The sequence below is a fragment of the Odocoileus virginianus genome, chromosome 28 (genome assembly GCF_023699985.2).
Source record: "Odocoileus virginianus isolate 20LAN1187 ecotype Illinois chromosome 28, Ovbor_1.2, whole genome shotgun sequence".
NCBI lineage: Eukaryota > Metazoa > Chordata > Mammalia > Artiodactyla > Cervidae > Odocoileus > Odocoileus virginianus.
Window position 1 is genome coordinate 15,813,865 of NC_069701.1, and position 22,540 is coordinate 15,836,404.

At 43.7% G+C, this 22,540-nt stretch overlaps 1 protein-coding gene and 1 pseudogene across 6 annotated transcripts in view; one reads left to right on the forward strand and one right to left on the reverse strand.

Moving 5' to 3' along the window:
* Positions 1-22,540, forward strand: part of GAB2 (GRB2 associated binding protein 2) — a 183,141-nt gene that overhangs the window by 74,938 nt on the left and 85,663 nt on the right. The window lies entirely within an intron of this gene.
* LOC110151731 (RNA-binding protein with serine-rich domain 1-like) lies at positions 16,926-19,907 on the reverse strand (annotated as a pseudogene).

Here is a 22,540-nt window from a genome sequence, read left to right on the forward strand (position 1 = left end):
ACTCTAGGGCCCTTGCCTTCTATGTAGTAATGACTTACATGAACAGAGAGCCTAGAATACATTGAGGATTTGATGAATGTTAGATCGAAATTTAAATCACACCGGGAGCCTGATGAGCTTTTTCTGGGGAATAAAACCAGTGGCAAGTTGGTCTTCCTAGGCCCGTGGGCGGGGAGAGTTCCAAGCCAGTAGCTTCCTTAGACACTTCTTGAAGAACTGCGGGGCCCTGGGGCCTCACCACTAGCTTCCAATAGCCTGTGTATTTTTAGTCCTTGCTTTTCATGTTAGTTTCCCGTTAACTGCTTGCAGGAAATCTTTTCTTGGACATAATCTGCCCATTTCCTGAAGTCTTCCTCTCCGCATTGTGTCACTTGGGGATGAATCAAGTCAGCAGTTTTGGAGAGTGTGTGCTATCTCCCCTACCACAGCCTACCCCCTTTGTGGGTACCAGAAAGCTGCCTTTCTTGTCTGTTTCCCGGGGTGCGGGGAGGGGGGGCAGACCCTTGGTGTGTGTCAGCCTCTGAGACTGCCCAACACAAGTGTCCCTTTGTATGTGGAGGGGGCATGTGTGTTTTTCCCCTTCCCAATGGATACTTTCATTTATTAGGCCCGGATAGTGTCCTCCGAGCTGTAAACAGTGATATAGGCGATAAAGAGCTGTCTTAGTGAGGACGCAGTAGTGGCAGCAACTGGTTTTCCTTCTCTGCCCCTCACTGCTTTCGTCCATTGTGGGTTTGGTCTGATTTAAGCCAGCCTAGGACCTCTCAGTCCCTTTCCAGGGCCCAAACCAGTTGGACACTGTTCCTCTTACCTTGAAGACTTCAAACTTGGAGAAAGGTTTTCCGTGACAAGAATAACAGTTCCTCATATTTGTACAGTGTTAGTTTTAAAACATGTTATGTCTTCTGAGGAAGTGAAATTCTGGCTTTGTGATCCCTTAAGAATGTAGGATTTGGATCAAAAGATACGAGTTTGAGTGCTGGCTCTGCTCTTTTAATAACTGTGAGACCTCAGGCAAGTCAGGGAGCTAATAACAGATCCCACTTGGTAGGGTGTTCCAGAGTTTAAGTGAGAAAAAGGAAACACTCAAATATTAACCCCCAGAAATGGGAGTGGATGGTGGGAAAGGAGTGCTAAAGGAGATAATGGAGGTGACTGTGCTATGCATAAAATCCTAATAACCATTTTAGTTACTGTTTGGTTTGAGGTCTCAGGCTAAGCATTTTCTCTCCCCTTTAAAGCCACCCAGTTCATCAGACCTCTCATTCTGATCATTCTTCCTTCTTTTAAACATCCATCACTATGACCTCTTCTTTCACATGATTGCATGGATCTTCTACCTAAAGCAAACCACTGTTTCTTGAGGGCCAGTCACTAGCCAAGTGTTCAGTGCACAGTAGGGTTCACCACTTCCTTGAATGGGTACTCGCAAAAACCCTGAAGTGCAACCCCTTTCCCATCCACAGGGGCCTGCCCTTAAACTCAAACTTATTTCTTGATTTTTATACCCAGGGATTAGTGCAAGAAATGGTAACCACTCCAGATACTTTGAACAGGAAGGAATTTAATATAGGTAGTAGATGCTTACCAAATGTTAGCAAGAACTGAAGTTGTGTGTTCTGGTCTAGGACTCCAGAAATGATACTCACTCTTTCCCCACCCCTAGAATACCACGGAGTTATCAGTCCAACCCTCTCCCCCTGCGCCATTGCTGTGATCTGGCCGTTAGGAGGTCACACTTGAGAAGCTCCTGCAACTGCCCCATGGCACTCAGGAAACGGAGAAGTGCCTCCGCTTCATAAACACTGTGGTATCAATGTCTGTGTACTTTCTTGCCAGAGGACACAAGAAATAGCCAAGAGGAGGCAAGTGGCAGTCACCCCACTTCCAGCTTACCTGTCTTGTGTGAATGCGCATAATTGGTAGATTAACTGCCAGCAGTCTGTAAAGTCATTTTTTAGTTTTCCACTATTTTCAACTAGAAGGAGGTGGGATGGCAGTGGAGTGAGCCAGCCTACAGTATATGCCACACTGGTTTCATCTAGGAAGCATTTTGGGTAGCAATATGTCAGGATAAAAGCTAGAAGAGGAAATACAGGTCCTTCTCCATCTAGTTGATCTCTTCCAAGTGCAGAATTACTTCCATAGAATATGTTTTGGATGCATGTCTCTATGGGAACTTGTCTATATTTCCACCTAGCTTTCAAAGGAGATTGGTTGACCTGGTCGGCTCTCCTTGTAACTCATGGGGTATACCGAAAAATGCTGGGTGAATGCATTGTATGTATATGTCAGATATTGTCACAGGCAAAGGGAACACGAAGTCAAAAAAGAAAGGCAGGACGCTGCTTTTAAGGAGTTCTCAATAGCCCAGGAGCGTGACACACAATAAAAATAGGAAATCATGACAAATGCTGAAATGAAGATGTTCTCAAGGAACACAGGTGAAAGATACATAAATCAGATTGAGGGATAAAGTGAGGATAAATATACAAACACTGTGTGTATTCATGTAAAGAGTTAAGTGTAAAGGATTTTTATTAATTTTAGGAGCCTAGAAGTGTGGTCCGATAAGCTTAGATATAATCTCTTTCTCTCAATCACCCAACCCAGACACAAGACCCCAAAAGGTTCTTTATTTTTCCCAAAACCTTTTAATGAAAAATTTCAAACATATAGCAAAGTTCAAAGAATTTTACAGTTTATGCCCATATATCCACCATCCAGATTCCATTGTTAATATTTTACGACACTTGCTGTATCACATATTTATCCACCTATCAATCCGTTTGTCAATCCATTATTCATCTTATTTTTTAAAGCATTTAAAACAAATTTCAGGCATCAGTGTATTTTACCCTAAATATTTCAGCTTGTGTATCATTAACTGATTAACCAAAGTCCAGGATTTGTTCAGTAGTTGTTCAGTATTTTTCTTTAAGGTAAAGTTTACTTTGGCCACCTGATGCAAAGAACTGATTCATTGGAAAAGACCCTGATGCTGGGAAAGATTGAAGGCAGGAGGAGAAGGGGATGAGGTGGTTAGATGGCATCACTGACTCTATGGACATAGTTTGAGTAAGCTCTGGGAGTTGGTGATGGACAGGGAGACCTGTCATGCTGCAGTCCATGGGGTTGCAAAGAGTCGGACATGACTGAAGACTAAACTGAACTGAAAGTTTCCAGAGTTAGACGCCCACATCTTAAGTGGTTGTTCTCTGATAACTGGTAGGCGTATACCTATGTAATAACTCAAGCACCAATAAATCTATAAATCATTACCATCATTCCAGAGAGCTTTCTCATGCCCTTTCTAGATAGTTCCTACCCCCACCCTCCAGAAAAAAACCGTCATTCTGATATTTCTCCCCCCACTGTAAATTATTGTTGTCTATTTGGGAATTTCATATAAATAGAGTCTTACAATATGTGCTTTTTTGTGTATGTCTTTTGTCACTCAGCATAATACTTTTGAAATCCATCCATGTTGTTGTTTAATAGCCCATTCCATTTTATTGCTTAGTAGTATTCCATTGCATGCACACACCATAGTTGATCTGTTTTCCTATGGATGGATACCTGGATTGTTTTCAGTTTGGGGCTACTATAGGGGGGAAAAAAAAAAACTCTGAACTTGTACTTTTAAAAAATCAACTTTTATTTCCTCAAACAGTTTTAGATTTGTAGAAAAATCGAGAATATAGTACAGAGTACTATAATTTGTATAGTACATATACCAATTTCCCCTGTTAGTAGCATCTTACACTTAATGTCCTTTTTAAGACTCCCTCTGACTTAGTGTTTTTGGCTGATTGCTTAATGGACTGATGTTTGGAAAGACTACAGATGCAATGCTACCAGTAAATACCCTGCAACAGGAAATTGATTTTGTCATCCCATTGAAATCACTGACCCAGGATTTATTTTGTCCAGTCTGTTGGAATCATGAATGTCTAGAGGTTAATATGTGTATCCTTTCATTCCTGAGGGTCTTGCTCCAGGAAGAACTTAAGGTCAGGGTTCATCTTCATCTTGCATCTGCAGATGAAGGAGCAGGGCTTCTGTCTGCATCTGCACTAGCAAATGATTGCGCCACCACCATTTTCTATCTATTCCACTTCTAGGTTTTCCTATCACATCCAACAAATCTTCAACAAGGGTATAAGACTTTTTTCCAAAGCACAATTTATGATTGTAACAACAATTAATATTTATGTTGCCCTTGCCAGTTTATAAAGCTCATTAGCATCCATTTCTTCCTCATTTCAAGCTAGTAAGGTATGTATTATACTCACCTTGTAAAGGAAATACTAAGGAATTGAATTACTTCTCCAGAGTCTCAAGTGCTGTTGATTAAGAGTTTAGGATATAATCCCAGCTCTGTCTTCCTCTTAAATCCTGAATTTTTCTCCTGATATTATATTTTTTCTACTCAAAATTTGGGGCCCCACCATTTTATTTCTTAAATGATCTAAGACCCCTTATGATTGGGACTCAACCTACTATTTCATTCTCTTCTTTTCCCGAGACACTCTCAACTCTAGAAACACTCAGTAGTAAAGTGTTTCTTGAACACTTCATGAGTATTGCTACCTCCATGCCTTTTGATGGTGATGGCTTCCCCTTTATGTTCAGAGTATTTTTTTTTTTCTTTCTTCCATCTTTGATCTCTTGTTTCTAGAATTTGCTTTTGGGAATTTTTTTTTTAATCCTTTAAGACTCATCTCTGATATTATTACTTCCACAAGATACATCCCTGGATCATTTATGTTCCCCTGCCCCCACCCCTCTCTGCTGATTCCCAGCTTGAGGTACATGGGTCTGTATTCTGCTCATATATTAGACTTCGAATGCCCAGCCATCCCATTCCATATTCAGATACAAAGGTGATTGAATCATGATCCCTTAGAGTTTCAGTCTGTGGTGGGAATTAGGTGTGTACAGAAGTGATGATAATATAGGGATTAAAAATTGACCCAGATAAAGATGTATCGAGTTCCCACTGTGGCCCCAGAACAAATGCTCAATACGTACTTGTAGAATTGTATTGAATAAGAAGAGGTGTCGTTTCCCAAGTGGCACTAGTGATGAAAACCTCGCCTTCCAACGCAGCAGACATAGGAGATGCGGGTTCAGTCCCTGGGTCAGGAAGATCTCCTGGAGGAGGGCATGGCAACCCACTCCAATATTCTTGCCTGGAGAATCCCCATGGACAAAGGAGCCTGGCAGGCCATAGTCCATGGGGTCGCAGAGTCGGACACGACTGAAGCAAGACTTGCGTTTGAGCTTAGTAGGAATGATCTTGAGCATAGACTGTGGTTAAATAGACAGGGTCCTCTGCCCAGATACATTTCTATTCAGTTTCTCCTTAGCCTTCATCTCACTGGGTCAGAACTGTGTCTTCTCTGGACATGTTTCAGGGTAGCAAACTGAGTTCTCAAGTGATTTGAGTATTGTCTATTGTATCATTTCATCTGTTCAACAAGAATCACTGAGGTCACTGTTTATGTTGGTGTCTCTGTCTATGTCTGAGAATACAAAATGAACAAACTGTTGCTCTTGACAAGCTCAAGCACTTCAGGAAACTCAGAGCAGAATGTAGACACCTCACAGGCAAATAATAAAATAAATAGTCTGAATCTTTTTTAGAATAAGACAAAGCTAATTTAAAGTAACAATTTGTTTTCCTATAGGAAAGCCCTTCCGAACACTTTCATGACCATAATTTAGTTTTTAGCTCTTCATTTAGATTTTTTAACCTACAGAAAAAATACTGTACAAATTTGATTCAAAGGCATTTACTACTTTATTGACCTGTGACCATGATGTATCATTTCATTTTTACAAGGAAAGCTAAAGTAATACAAAGACAAAATGCCCCGAAATGTTTTTCAACATGAGCTTAAGTAATTTTTTCATTTGAATGGTGTTTGTATTTGCTGGCCTTCCTCTGGCATCAGGTTGTGGTGGTTTTAAATAAGACATTTACCTGACTGTCTCACGAGGTTGGAAGCATCTTCCATAGAAAGTAAATGAAGAAGCTATTGGGTACTAATACAGAATGAGCTCCAAGATTAATTTAAGTGGAAAAAATAAGCCTCAGTTACATTATCTGTCATGATACTGAATCATAGTATACAACCATTTGTATGAAAAGGACATATTATACATATTCACTGTTGCATACATAAAATATCTCTGAAATGAAACATGAGAAACTCATAAGAGTGATTATCTCTACAAAGCAGAAAGCAGGATGGCTGGGGTTAGGGTGGAAGAAGACGTTTTTCTATTTGCCATTTTATACCTCTTAATTCTTGAGCATTATTACTTAAAAAAATACCGTGTTTAAATGAGTGGAAATGTTTTAGGAATAACTTACTAGTGGAATTCATAGGAATAAGCAATTGTGGATTTTCTTTTTTATTCATCGCATTATTCAGCTCCTGTTTTCTGGTAAAATCACCTTCTAAGTATAATCTCTATATCTCTCAACTGCTGACAGTGTGGTGGTTGTCAGGGTGTTGCTAAGTCATGTAAGATTCTTAGAAAATCGCACACTTTAGGTTGGTAGTAGTTTCTGTGGTCAGGAAGATGGTGTGTATGAGGATAGATAGAGTTCCTGGAAACCTAGCGTCATAGACTCTCAGGGCCGAGAGACCCAGTTCATTCAGTTCACCCGTCACCGTATACCCATGTGCCCTCCGCAGCATTCCCACTTGGCGGTCACTGTCTCTAAATGCCGCTCAGTATTAATGCCAGCTAAGTGAGCGTGCCTCAACTTCGCCCTCTCTGTGCCGGCCTGGAAGGACCACTGGACAAGAAATCAGGGTATTTAACGTCTAGCCTCAGCTCTGCCCTGTTCACTAGGTGGCTTCAGGTAAACGACCTTCCCTCTCTGGATCTCTAGATTTAAAGCGTTAGATTGTGCCAGAGGGGGAAGGTACAAGGAACGACTGCTGCCACTTCCCCCTCTCTGCCCATGACAAACATCGCTGCGGTTTTAGCAGTTTGTTTACAGTACATAAACACAAAAGAAGTCTCAGAACGCTTCTCAGCACGGTCCAACTGGAACCCATAGGTAGGACTTGGATGGGACCTGGCAAGTGAGATAAAAATCATTCCCTTCCGTCTCTTAAGATTCTCAACCAGCAGTATGCTGATAAACGTTTAACAGCAGGTTCTGAGAAAAAAAACAAAGAAGATACCCTGACTTATAGAATTTGCCAGTTTCTGTGATGTAAATACTCCTACCAACTGATTTCAGATTACTAAGGTGAAGTCACCTGAGTTGCAGAATTACTGAAAATTTAACAATCATCTTTCATGAGCTGATGGAAGTTGACTCCAGCACATCGCTATAAAATGGATGATTTTGAATTAACTGGCCACAACCATAAGTGAAAATGACCAACCTCTCTACAGAATTTTATTGAGGCTTTACAGTCTTTTGAGTTTGGAAATACTTGAGTGTCATGAGATGTTTATGAAATTCTTCTACTCCCTTGAGCCTCAGTTACGCTATCCATAAAATGGGATGAAGGACTCTTACCTCACAGGATCGCAGTCAGTAATGAGAGACTGCATGTAAATCACTTAGCACAAAGCCTGTCCCCTTCTGTGACCTCTCAGAATATTCCCCTCTGCTTAACAGTGTGGAGGCTGCTATGCTTGATTGTGTTTTTATCTTTTCCAGACTCCCAAAAAACTTGTCATTGCTTTCCCTCCGGCCCCTCTTTTTCTAACCATTATACTCCCTTAACATTCCCTTGTCCTTTCTCTCCTCTGCTCTGATGTACTCAGTCTTGTCTGAATGGAATGTCAGTATTTAATCTTACCTACTCTTAATGTTTTATCTGTATCTTCTATCCAAACCTCTCTTGGTTATCTGTGCTGTTGGAGATTACAGGTACACTTGGAGGCAGACACCAGCTCTGTATCTCGTAGACTGTCCTCCATCACAACACCATGAATAAATAAGTGTTAATAAATCATCACTCAGGATCAAGAGTATTGAGAAAAAGAGCTTCTCTTAGCATTGAAGACTGCTGCAGATCTGTCCAGAGCTTAGTAGCAGATACCTAGTGTATGCTCGTGACCAAAGACTTGACAGGAGGTGGAAATAATTTCACAGTTTAAGAACATATTTAGAGGAAATGCAGTGTAATCTGTCCTGTATGTCCTTATTACAGCATCAGTTTCCAAACACTAAACACACACACTCTGCTCCAGACACTGCCGTGGGCTGGAAGTAAAGAGATGTGAGACGTGGTTCCTGCCTGCAAGGAACTTATTTACAATCTAAAGGCAAGATAAGCCAGCCAAGGCTTACCTCTTGAGTGGTATAGCTTAGAGAGGTAAGTGTAAGCAGTAACAGAGGTCAGTTGTATTTCCATTAGTCTAAGATTGTGGGAGGGCATCCTGGAAGGAGTGATCTAGGGAAACTCTCCCCCTTCTGTCCTGTCTCAAACCAATTGGTACTGTGCTGAGCTCAATAAACGCTTGTTACAAGGATGATCTTATCCACTCCCATTGCCTCAGTTACCAGGCCTATAGGCCGATGACTTCCAAATCTGTATTTCCAGCCCACGTATGCACTTTGAGGACTGAATCCTTGGCTTACGTAGTTCAGTGCCACAAAAAATATCTTGAAGACCTTCCAGGTGTAAATGTCTAAAATTATACTCAGTATCATCTACCCAGTACCAAATTTCCTAGAGCTCCAGGAAATCTGCATTCAGTTGGCTCAAGTCAAAAGTCTAGAAGTCATTCTTCTGTATCACCCCTCACGTTCTAGCAATGAATAGGAAGTTGATTCTAGCTATTAAATATCTCCTTTGCATTGCCTCCTCTTTCTCTCCATTCCCCACAGCAGCCCAAGCCACACTGTCCTCACTGGGACTGTAAGAGCCTCCCAGATGGTGCTTGGCCGTAGTTACTCTTCTCCAGCTTTTCACCCAGCAGCCAGAGTGATCTTTCCAGAACAGAAATCCAGCCATAAACTCTCCTCTTTTGGAAACTACAATACTTCTCTGGTCCTGAGGATAAAGTCCAAATTCCCTAACTTCTTCCACTGGCTTTTTCTGATCCCTTCAATAAGAATAAGACACTCTTGCTATTCATCCCACTAGCACACCATATTTCCCTTTATCATAATATTGATCATGCTTTATTATAATTACTTGTTTCTTGTTGACATTTCTGCTAGGCACCAGGCTCTGAGATCAAGGACCATGTCTGTATTGTTTGCTCAATCCCTCAGCCCCTGGCAGAGTGCCTGGTACACGGTAGAATACTGAATGTATAAATTCATTACCTTAAATGAATTTTTAATAATAATTTCCTGCCTTAAAAATGACCCAGCGAAGCCTCAAAGCCAATCAGCCTCAGGTTCCCAACAGCTGAAAGCCCCTTTATAAATTAAAAAAAAAAAAGCAGAATTAAGGTGGAAAATATTTAAGTTGAAAAGGATGATTTAAAACGGATAGTGAGTGGAACGAGTTGAAGGCAAAATGTAAAGTTTGTTTGATAACAAGATAGATTACAGAATAAAACATTTAACCTATGTATAAAAAAAAAATGAATAAGAAGCCTCTAATGTAACTCATTGCTGAATTTGGTTAGTCAGGTAAATTTTCTTACAGCATGTCTACTTTCAGTTGTATACTCAGGTAAGAGATTGCAGTCTCTGTCGTCACATCTGGTTCTCTTGCAGAGATCAACATTACAAAGCCTAAGGGAGAGTCAGAGGGGTAGACATGGGAAGAAAAAAAAAATCTCAAAAAAAAGAAACTGCCACTTTTCTTGGCCTCTGATGCTGTGTGTCTTCACGCATGTACAGTTTTCTTTCCTTTGAATTATTTCCTTAGTCACTTGCCAGAAAGGAGAATTATTGGGCAAAAGGGAATGAGCATTTTTAAGGCTCTTGAAATACTGCCACATTGTTTTCCAAATACATCATATCAGCAAATAGCTTTGAGCAATGGACAAGGGTGTCTGTTTAATCACACACTTACCACCACTGGGAACCATCAAGAAAATCTTTTTTGCTAGTGCAATAGAGGGAGGGGAGACAGTCTTCCCCATTCCCTCTAGCTAACGATGGGTCTTTTAAAATCTGCTCCCTCAGGCAGCCCTTTCTGGAGGAGCGTCCTGCCCCTCAAAGACGGTTCAGAGGCTGTGAGGCTCACCACCGCACGGGTCCCTGGGGCACAGCCTCTCCGTTGTGCGGTGGTGGGGAGGGGCGGCGATGGAGGGAAAGCATAACACAGACCCCACCATTGTTAGGGCATGGGGTCGCAGGGATAATGCTGTGAGAAGGGATGAAAAGATCGATTCTCCATTCTTGATTGTCGTGATTCCCAGGGATGAGGCAACAGCTCAACACGGGAAGGGATGGGTCTTGACTGCGGCCAGACGCTCTCTCCCACTGCTGCCTTCCATTATTTCTCGTCCAAAGGGGCTGAAGGGGTAGCCTCGCAGCTGAAACAGATTAACTTTTGTGCCAGTTTCCTCCCTTTGAGTGATTGCCCTGGACCTGGAGACATTCACAAATAGTCAGAAACCGTTTAGACAGTCGGAATGTGGTTGAGGGTCCATACGTGTAAGAGCCAGCCTTCTGGAGCGCGTGCACCGTCCCCGCCTGTGTCGGTGGGAGCCACGTGAGGCAGAGAGAGCGTTCTCCCCTCGTCTTCTGCCACTGCCTTCCCTCATCCTGTTTCGTCTCTGCTGCCGCAGCGGCTTCCTGTTTCCCTGCATCTCCGCTCTTGTACACGGTCGCCAAAGTGGTGTTTCTATGACATGCACGTCCCGTCTTGTCTCTCTGCAGGTCAGCTGTCAGTGCGTCCTCACTGCTTTCAGCATAAAATCCCGGCTCCTTTTCCCACTTTTTGGGTATTTACCAGTCAGGCCCCAGACTGCTTTTCCAGGCTGGCTTCTGTCTCTGCTGTGGACTGTGCCCTTGCTAGTGCATCCATTCTCTGGAAGGCCTCCCGTTGGTCCTCTGCCTCTGCATTAAGAATAGGCTAGCAGAAAGGAAGTATTTTTGAGCTTCCTTTTACCAAACTGACTCTTTCTCATCCCTTACATCCCTCCTCAAAAATCAAGGCCCCTCAATTATCACCTCTGTGGTGGATTTTCTTGGATTTCCCCTGGAAGTTAATTACGCTCTCCTGTAACCTACACCTACATGGTGATGTCTACCTTTGTTTCTCACAAATCAGAAATTATCGCCTTCCTTTTCTAGGTTTGTATTTGTGAATCTCAGCCCCATTACAGTATTTTGCACATAAGAAGTGCTCAAAAATGCTTCCTTTCTGCTAGCCTGTTCTTCATCTTTTTAGCCTTCAGTGTTCATATTTTTACAGCTGAAAGGAAATGTAGAATAGTTTAATCCTTTTTTTCTTCCTTTTTTTAATGGTTAAAAATCCAAAACTCAGTGAGAATTGTGGAATTGTACAGTTGTCTTTTTGCGATTTCAGTTTTCAGGGTTCATCCATGTTGTTGCATGTGTCAGAATTTTCTTCCTTTTGAAGGCTGAATAATATTCCATTATTATTGAGAGAGCATCAGTGGATTGCTCTCACTTTTTGGTTCCTTTGAATAATGCTGCTGTGAATATGGGTATACAAATATAATTTGAGACCTTGTTTTCAATTCTTTTTTGGTATATACCCAGAAGTGGAATTGCTGGGTCATATGGAAATTCTGTTTTTAATTTTTTAAGGAACCACCAAACTGTTTTCTATAGCAGCTGCACCACTTCACATTCCCACCATAGTGTACAAGGGTTCCAGTTCCTTCACATCCTTGACTCACTTGTTATTTTCTTCTTCTTCTTTTTTAGATAGTAACCATCCTAGTGAATGTGCGTTGGTATCTCAGTATGGTTTTGATTTGCATTTCCCTAATGATTAGTAGGTTGAACATTTTTTCATGTGCATATTGGCCATTTGTATATCTTCTTTGGAACAATGTCTGTTCACATCTGCCCCTTTTTTACTGAGGTGGTTTTTGCTGTTGTTGAGTTGTAACAGTTCTTCACATATTCTAGATATTAAGCCCTTATCAGATATATGATGTGCAGATATTCTTTTTCCCAGCCTGAGTTGTCTTTTCACCCTTTTGACTGTGTCCTGTGATCCCCCGAAGTTTGTAATCTCTCTGTAGTTCAGTTTACCTGCTTTGTTCCTTTGGCTACCTGTGATTTTGGTGTTATATACAAGAAATCATTGCCAGATCCGACACGGAGCTTCTCCTATGTATTTCCTTCTAAGAGTTTTATAGTTCTAAGTCTTACACTTAAGTCTTTAACCCATTTTTAGTTGATTTTTATATACCATATAAAGTTTCATCTTCATTCTTTTGCATGTGGATATCTATTTGTTGAACAGTTACATGACACCTCATTTTATGTGCATGATACTCTTAGGATGTTATAAAGATCTAACAGATAAGAAAACAGAAGTTGAAATATGCCTGGAGGCCCTCTAAAATCAGGGCCGTTTGTAACCTAGGTAGGCCAAAGGCATAAAAGAAGAAGAAGAAGACTTTTATGATATCAGTATAGACTCAGAAGAAGACAGGACTGGAGTGAGAGGGGAGGAAACTGCATAAGCAGCCAGCCCTAAACAGAGCTTAGGGGTGGGCTTCACGTTCACGTGAGACTCTTGATGCGGGGAAAGACGGAGAGCAGGAGGAGGAGGGGGCCTCAGAGGATGGGATGGTTGGATGGCGTCACTGACCCAATGGGCATGAGTGTGAGCAAGCTCCAAAAGATGGTGAGGGGCAGGGAAGCCTGGCACGCTACAGTCCATGGGTCGCAAAGAGTCAGACACGACTGAGGGATTGAACAGCGGCAATGATTTCTCCACCTGCCCTTTTCTTCCCTCCTTCCTCATGTGGCTGTGCTTCTCTGATTCTCTTAAGGTAGCTCCTCCAGTTTGCTGACTCTTTGGAAATTTTTTAAGAGGGCCGTTATATAGCTTTTCCATCTGCCCCAGCCTATTTCCCTTGTGTCGCTCCTTTCCTGCCTTGATGACCCCTTACTCGAGCTGTGTTAGTTCTCACTGCCGCCTTTACTCTGGGTCTGTCTCCCTTTAGACCTCTGCTGGGTTCCTCCAGGGCCTCGTACTCATCCCTGTGTCTCCATGGCAGATGGCACAGTGCTAGCCGCAGAAGTGGGTGCTCAGTAAATATGTTGAAAAGATGACTAGGCAGACAGACTTTGTTCGTCTGTAATCTTGAGTGCATGATCATTGTATTCATATTTGTATTGATATCATCTACTCATCATATCATATTGATATCATCTACTCATCATGGCCATGGTGAAAGCACAATCATTCAGTGTATGCTTTATGTCGTGTGCCATAGTCTCTGCCTGCCATTGACTGCAGCCCACTTAAGAGAAGATGAAATACTTTTATGCACACTCCAGTCTTCTGTGTAATATGTAGCCCTTGTGGCAGTCAGTGAGTGCCAGGGAGGACTGGTCTTATCTCCATTCACTGTTGGGATGTTGCTGCTGTTGTTGTTTAGTCCCTAAATCATGTCTGAATTTTTTGCAACCCCGTGGACTGTAACCTGCAAACTCTTCTGTCCATGGGATTTCTCAGGCAAGAATCCTAGAGTAGATTGCCATTTCCTTTGCCAAGGGATCTTCCCAATCCAGGGATTGAACCTGCGTCTCCTGCATTGGCAGATGGACTCCTTACCTCTGGAGGCACCAGCAAAGCTGAGGGATTTGGCTGAAGTCACACAGACAAAAGATGATTGAGGTGGGACTTGTACCTGGTGACTGACCAGACAAGATGCTTAACCACTTTAAGCAGCTTGGTTCATTCATCCACAAATTAAAGATAGTATCATGTACTTCCTAGGTGGTTGTGAGTGTTGAAAATCAGACAGTGTCCATGAGTAAAGAGTTTAGCAGAATACTGGCACATTGTATAGGTGCTCAAACGCTAACTGTTATTATTTATCTCTGTAGCTGGTGTTTTGTCCCTGTTGAAACACACTGTGTGTTTATTACTTTGGAAAGAGGTTTTCAAGTCTCATCACAGTGGTTTCTCTGGTTTGTTGGAACTATTAATAGCCACTCCTGTTCACGTGTGAGTCCTACGTAAAGTTCTTCATGTGATTCCTGACTCAGGCGCTCAGCGAATGATTCCTTTACTTCCCTCCTGGCTTTGTGCTTTTGTGAGCGAATTACATGGGACTTGATCCATCTAAGTCCGGAGGCTAAGGAATAATCCAGTTTGGAATAGAACACAGACCCCCTTCATAATTTCCAGACTGTGAGTTCTTTTCAGTTACTCTCCACTCTTCCCAGCATTCCTTTCACATTTGTGTGTGTGTGTGTGTGTGTGTGTGTGTGTGTGTGTGTGTGTATAGCAGCAGTAGTAAGTGAATTTAGGTTGGTAGGGTCACCAAGCATAGTAGAAGCTAATCTGTACCAGTGTCTTACTTCGCCAGGCCCTTGTGTGATAAATGGTGCTGTTTGAATCAAAATGCGACGAAGGGTCTCTTCAGTGTTTCTTGAATTAAGTTTATTATGTGTGCTAATTTGTACCTAGAGGCTTTTGTTGTTATTTGTTGTAGTGACTGTGGCAGTAATGAGCCTGCTCCCAGCATAGCTTGGCACGTGCCCCATAGTCAGTCTGTTTGCATTTGGCAGGACTCCATGGTGTGCCCTGAACAAATGAATCAGCCTGCTTGGGGGATGGGGAACTGAACCACAGGGAGGCTGCTGGTGCTGCTTGGGAGCCCCAGTGATCCTGGGATGGGGGAATCCCAGACAGCTCTTGTTCTGTTCGTACCTGGATTATTTCTGAGCCTCTGGAGTATCAAGCCCCTCATAATTCACTGATAAAAGCACAGAGCTGGCAGGGTAGGAGTAGGGGAAGGATCGGTGCAGGGAAAAGGTGAGGAAGGGAATTATTCCCTGAGCACTTGAGTCAGAGCGGAATCACATCAGGTGCTTTCCACAGGGGTCACATACAAAGAAAGCAGGAGTGGCTATTAATATTCCCAACAATGCAGGATTCTGATCTGGTCTCAGGACTCTCTGCTTTATTGTAGTGGGTAATACTTTGTTTATCCGGCAGCTGCATTGATCCAAACATTTGGAGAACTTAAAAATCTTCAAAGTGGTCCCAAGGCCGACACAGTAATGCTCACACACACATCTGATTCTCTTTACAACCTCATGAGATAAACATCACAACTCCATGAGATAAACAGAGCAGGTGATAACTTTCTTCATGCCTCTTTGAGAGGTCATGACACTTTGCTGGGATTACACAATAAAAGATAGATTAAGCATTGAACCCAGTTCCTCTGGGAAATCACCACTGAAAGCTTCTCTAACTAGAAGATTCAATGGGGACATTCCTGGTGGTCCAGTGGTGAACACTCAGTGCTCCCAGTGCAGGGAGCCCGGCCCCTGTTCCACACTGGTCAGGGAACTAGAACCTGCATGCCACCACTAAGAACCCATGTGCTGCAAGTCAAGATCCTGCAGGCTGAACTAAAGAGCCCGTGTGCCACAGTGCAGATCCTGCACACGGCAGCCAAAAAAGGCAGATTTAACACAGAGCAGTGTATTATTGCAACGCAGGAGACCCGCGTTCGATTCCTGGGTCAGAAAGATTCCCTGGAGAAGGAAATGGCAGCCCACTCCAGTATTCTTGCCTGGAGAATCCCCATGGACAGAGGAGCCTGGCAGGCTACAGTCCATGGGGTTGCAAAGAGTTGGACATGACTTAGAAACTAAACCACTGCAGAATGTCTTATTTTCAGTTCCAGCTTCTGCCACCCTCATTGAGAGTCTTAATACTTCAGATATAAAAATGTTGCAGGCATCTCTAGCTGAGATCTGAGTTTAAGAGAAGAAGCCTTGGTTAGCAAGAAGGGCCCAGAAGACAGAGTCAGAAATCCTGGCTTTGACACTTCATAGCTTTTTGTCTATTCTTAAGTTTACATAAGTACTTCATACCCTAGCTTCTTCATCTTTAAAATGGGATAAGAAATAGTAACGACTCATAGGATGGTTAAGGATGAAATAGATATAATAAAGTGCATAATTCGGTGCCTGACATAGAGTAAAGGAATTTGATTATTATTCTTAAGCAAAACACCCCACAGCTTGGAGAAAGCACAAAACAATCTCCCTCTTGCCTTTCCCGGATTTTCTTTTCTTGTTTTCTGCACTCTAATCCTAGGTTTATTAAACACAGCCCTTTTATTGTACACAATAAAGTACAAACATAATATTATCTAAAATACTACAAAGTTGTAAAACTCAGAACAGAAAATTTATAGTACTGGCTCTACGATAAAAGCCAAAAGGGCTGCCAAGGTAACCTGTAAGACCACCATGGATGCCAGCGTAACAGGGGCCTCCGTGATGACTGGGCAGAGCCGACTCTCAACTCGCTCACCATTTTCGGAGAGAGAAAGGGAGCCATGCATGCACACGCATGAGTACATGTGAAAAGACACATGTACGTTTTGGGGGCAGGTAACAGTGGGTGTGTGACCCTGGAGGTCAGGGCCAGGCTGACTGGAGGGCAGCTGTGTAAAAGCGCACTCTCTCCTGAGGGCCCCTGCAGACCCGCAGGCTGGGGCTGAGCCACCGCCTGCAGCCCTCTGCTCATCCCTGCTGCCTTTGCTGCTCAGCTGAGTCTTGGGCACCAGAAGTGTGGGAGCTGTCCAGCCAGAAAACTGGGGGGTTTCTTAATAGGCAGGACCCCAAACCAACAACCCTTCTGCAGCTGGAACTCTGCCACCAGGGGAAATATGTCAGTTGCTACCCGCACCTTTGAAGCCTGCCCAAGTGAGGGATTTCTTTCCTACGGATCCTCCATTGGCTGAAAAAGTGACAGAAGTGAGTCGGGTGAGACGTGAGTCACAGGGGCAGAGCTTCAACAGCCCTGCTTGTCCGGGAGGAGATGGAGCTGGAGTGGCTCGTGTCGTGGCAGAGAGGTGGGGAGAAGGATCACCATGCACAGGGATCTGTGTGCCCGAGGGGACCGTGACCTTCTCCTGCACCATCAGGGCGACCTGTGCCACCTGGGAGGCGGTGGCGGCATTCTCCTGGCAGGGCTGAATCCCCTGGTGGGTGGCTGAGGCCGGGAGCCAGCCCAGCGGTGAAGTAATCCTCCCGGCCACACATTTGTCCTCCATCCGTGTGCTTTAGTGCCTTCTGAGCTTCATCTGGAGTCTCAAACTGCACACAGGCGTAGCCTTTTAGACAGATGAGGGTGCATCCTTTGTGGAGGCATGTCAATCACGTTTATTTTCCCGAAGCTGGAGAGGCTCGTCCCGACGTGATCCTTGGGCACATTCCTGGTCAGCCTCCCAGTGTGCTCCTTGGTGGATTTAGGGGAACGGCTCCCTTTTCCCGTCCTGACCTTCTCCCTTGGGTGGTTTCCATTTGGGACTGGAATGCCTCCTGCTGTCCTGCCTGCACCGGGAAGGTGCCGCTCGGGGTGCCACAGAGCTGCTGGTGGCGGGGATGGGGGGGGGGGAGGGGGGGGCCGGTGTGCTGGAGCGTCCTGGGCGGCTCAGTACCGACGAGGAGCTGAGGAGAGCTGGTGCTGCCGCTCCCCCGGCAGCACTGTGCCTCTCCAGAGGCCTGTCCCCACCGCCGTTCTTCCGCTCGACTCTTTGGAGGCCCCTTTTTCTTTAGAGTCATCCTTGGACTTCTCATTGGAATAGTCTTTGCATTTGGTAGGACGAGGAGGCCTAGGGCTCGACTTGTTATCATTTTCTTTGACTCCTAGAGAGCTCATCTTTTTCACTCCTGAGAAATCCGTCCTCCCTTATGAGGTGTTCAAAGCAGCATCAGCAGCCGCACTTGCCTGAACTCACTTCTTACTTGGTTCTGAGAAACAATCCCTCATCGACTGCAGTTTACCCCAGAGTGCAGCATCTTCCCGCCGCCTCAACTTCCTCCCTCTCCCCTCAGCCGCAGAGGCTGGCCTTTCTGTGCTTTCTTACTGAAAAACTATAGGGCAATGATCTATTCTTCCCTCTTTCCTCCTCCTCCTTTCCTTCCTCCTCCATGGGACAGCCTGGCTCAGAGTTTACATTAAACACCGGGGGCTTTCATTTGATAGTGACATTCAGTGGGTTCAGGGCATCTTATTAATGCATAACCTTCTGCCTTGTAGACATGGAAAAAGAATTGTTTCCAAGCCTGGAGTTGGGAGGGAAGTCAGTGTGTCTTAGTCATCTGCAGCACGGCACAAAGCTGATTTCTGTGATTGAGCTATGGTAGGAGCCTCTCCGAGGGCCCACCATTCTCTGTCTGGTTACCCCGTCTCCCTGAGGCCCATACTCATTGACTCATTAGCAGTCACTCCCCATTTACTGGGAGCTTCCCAGGTGGTGCTAGATGGTAAAGAACCCCCCTGCCAATACAGGAGATATAAGAGATGTGAGTTTGATCCCTGGGTCAGGAAGATCCCTTGGAGGAAGGTATGGCAACTCACTCCAGTATTCTTGCCAGGAGAATCCTCATGGACAGAGGAGCCTGGAGGGCTACAGTCCATGGGGTCACAAAGAGTTGGACACGACTGAAGTGACTTAGCAAGCACCCCATTACCTGAGCCTCCCCACCCCTCAACCCTCATGTGACTTGAAAAGAATAAAAACCTGTGTTGGTTAAAACTGTCTCAGTAGAGCAACAGTGACATTCAGCTGGTCTCAGCAACCCAATCCTCAGGAGATCTTGTATCAGAGCCTTAATCTGTCTCTCCACAAAGATGGGAGCTCTGGAGAAGCTAAGAACCTTCTTTTCTCAAGATGTAGAGGGAAACGTCCCCAGTCCTCGTTCTACCTTGATAAGAGACTAAAGTCAACAGGGATCAAGGTGGCAGAGACAGGTAGGTGTTAGGTTATAGTGGGTTTCAGCCAGTGGCAGTACCACAGCCTCTGGGATGTAGAAATGTGTGTGTGTGTGAGGGGCATGGGACAGTCCTGCATAACAAAGACTTGTCCCCCCCAAAATTCCAACAGAGCTCCACCTCTCCTCTGAGATTCAGTTGGGGCAAAATTCCTATTATTAATATTTCTGCAAGTAGAAAAGCCAAAGTGGAGAGTTATGATCTGTAGCTGGGAACCAGGCCCAGGCTCCAGAACGTGTGGTTTAAGAATAGCTTTACAGAACAGATTTAAATTAGCTCACAGGGAAAGGGAGGGTATTAATAGAAACCCAGATATTAATAGTGACAAGTCTGAGTTAGCCAAGAACGCCCGTGGCTTAGGACATGTAGCGTTCAACTACCACTTGTCTCGAGTCTTGTGCCATGTGTTATAGCTGCAGCTTCGCGTATGGAAAAGGGTAAAGGACGTACATCCAGGACTGCAGGTCCATGTGAGAGTTGGTGGTGTTCGCTAAGCATCCTTAGTGACCCAGTTGGAAAGTTAGGAGTTTATATATGGGTGCTATACCTAACTTTTCTTAAGAGTGTGTGATTTCACTGGCCACTTATGTCTCCTACATAGACATCAGGAGATCCTTTTTTACCTACTATGGTCTGTTGCGCTGAATTATGGCCAAATACAGGGATAATAAGCACATGTTCCAAACAATTAGAAGATAAGGTTTATATTTGTACATAACATTTAAAAACGTAAACCTTGCCTTGTTTTTTTCTCTCCATAACCATGTGAAGTAGGTGGCTTTCGTTCTGTTTTACAGGTGAGAAAACTAAGGCTCGCAGAGGTTAGGTGACTCATTGGGGTCACACAACTAGTAAGTGATGGCAGGAATTTGCACCCACATCTTCAGATTCTAAATCCTGATTAGTTTCCACTGTACCATGCATCTTTTCTCTCTCTCTACCTTCAAGAAGCTTACAAAATACTTCTGCATCTGAAGTAACATGAATAATGTTCATGATGACACTTGGAGCTATTATAAACCAAAGACTGCTTACTTATAATCCTTTTAGAGAAATTTTCTGATCTAATTTCACTCTGTGTTGATATTTTAGAAAGTGTGTAGGTTTTTATTTGGTTGGGATTGATTTATTGAGATTAATGACTCATGTTATATCCAGGTTTATGGAAAGCTCATTTCAGTTTCGGATACGGTTAAAGTTGAAGGTTCTAACAAAAATAAAGTGCCAAATTTCTGTACAGGTCAGGCATGGTGAATAGGTGTAAGGGTTTTAATATAGGAATATACAGTCTAGATATTAAACTGCTAGACTTGCTTCTGTATTTTTGACTGCTACAATGGAACATTATTTTCTCAGAGAAGGGTTAAGGTCAGAAATGGTTGGTTTCAATCACAGAGCTTTATTTAGAAAACCAGGGTTGAGCCTGGGACATGCTTGAGGAACCTGCAAACTTTTGTTCTGAAGTCATGGAAGAGACTGAGACTCTGGGAGAGTCTAGGGCCCCAGAGGACCCTATATCACAGAGTTGGGTTGCCTCAAGATGGAAAATTATCTGAGAGCTGAATTTTCGATTCTGATATTTATTCAGCTGCACTGTTCACACAGATGCAGGGAGAGAGGATACCTAGAAATAAATGGAATAAGTGATTTCTACCTCTTAAGATGAAAAGATCCTGGTTCTTCTATTTCCTGAAGTGGTCAGTACACACTTCCACACCTGGAGACAGCTCTGAATCAGCTAAGTGACCAACAGTAGCTTGTAAAGTAATAAGGCTTCGGGCACCAGAGCCCCAGTATGTCACTTCCCCTTCCCTGTGAAATGCTCTGTACAACATTCAGGATTCATTCAACTCCCATCTCTCCCATCTGATAACAGTCTCACACCTTAAAGTAAATATAAGTTGTTGTAGCCCACTTGCAGGAACTTTTTGCAAATTAAGAGATAGGATGTATGTATTTATCAGGTCCCATGTATATCAGGGGCTTCCCTGGTGGCTCAGATGGTAAAGAATCTGCCTGCAATGCAGGAGACCTGAGTTTGATCCCTGGGTTGGGTTCAATGGAACCTGGGATCAATCCCTTCTGGAGAGGGGAATGGCTACCCACGCAGTATTCTGGTCCAGAGAATCCTCATGGACAAAAGAGCCTGACAGGCTACAGTTCACAGGGTCTCAGAGAGTCGGACACGACTGAGTGACTTTCACTTTTACGTATATCAAGTATACTTTCAGTTCAGTTCAGTCACTCAGTCGTGTCTGACTCTTTGCGACCCCATGAACCAAAGCACGTGTGGCCTCCCTTTCCATCACCAACTCCCGGAGCCCACCCAAACCTATGTCCATTGAGTCGGTGATGCCATCCAACCATCTCATCCTCTGTCGTCTCCTTCTCCTCCTGCCCCCAATCTTTCCCAGCATCAGGATCTCTTCCAGTGAGTCAGCTCTTCGTATCAGGTGGCCAAAGGATTAGAGTTTCAGCTTCAACGTCAGTCCTTCCAAAGAACACCCAAGACTGATCTCCTTTAGGGTGGACTGGTTGGATCTCCTGGCAGTCCAAGGGACTCTCAAGAGTCTTCTCCAACACCACAGTTCAAAAGCATCAATTCTTCAGCACTCAGCTTTCTTTATAGTCCATCTCTCACATCCATACATGACTACTGGAAAAACCATAGCCTTGACTAGACAGACCTTTGTTGGCAAAGTAATGTCTCTGCTTTTAATATGCTGTCTAGGTTGGTCATAACTTTCCTTCCAAGGAGTAAGCGTCTTTTAATTTCATGGCTGCAGTCACCATCTGCAGTTTTTTGGGGCCCAGAAAAATAAAGTCAGCCACTGTTTCTACTGTTTCCCCATCTATTTGCTGTGAAGTGATGGGACTGGATGCCATTATCTTAGTTTTCTGAATGTTGAGCTTTAAGCCAGTTTTTTCACTCTCCTCTTCCACTTTCATCAAGAGGCTCTTTAGTTCTTCTTCACTTTCTGCCATAAGGGTGGTGTCATCTGCACATCTGAGGTTATTGATATTTCTCCCAGCAATCTTGATTCCAGCTTGTGCTTCTTCCAGCTCAGCATTTCTCATGATGTACTCTGTATATAAGTTAAATAAGCAGGGTGACAATATACAGCTTTGACGTACTCCTTTTCCTATTTGGAACCAGTCTGTTGGTCCATGCCCAGTTCTAACTGCTGCTTCCTGACCTGCATACAGATTTCTCAAGAGGCAGGTCAGGTTGTCTGGTATTCCCATCTCTTTCAGAATTTTCCACAGTTTATTGTGATCCACACAGTCAAAAGCTTTGGCATAGTCAATAAAGCAGAAATAGATGTTTTTCTGGAACTCTCTTGCTTTTTCAATGATCCAGCGAATGCTGGCAATTTGATCTCTGGTTCCTCTGCTTTTTCTAAAACCAGCTTGAACATCTGGAAGTTCATGGTTCATGTTTTGCTGAAACCTGGCTTGGAGAATTTTAAGCACTACTTTACTAGCATGTGAGATGAGTGCAACTGTACAGTAGTTTGAGCATTCTTTGGGATTGGAATGAAAACTGACCTGAACTTTTCCAGTCGTGTGGCCATGGCTGAGTTTTCCAAATTTGCTGGCATATTAAGTGCAGCACTTTCACAGCATCA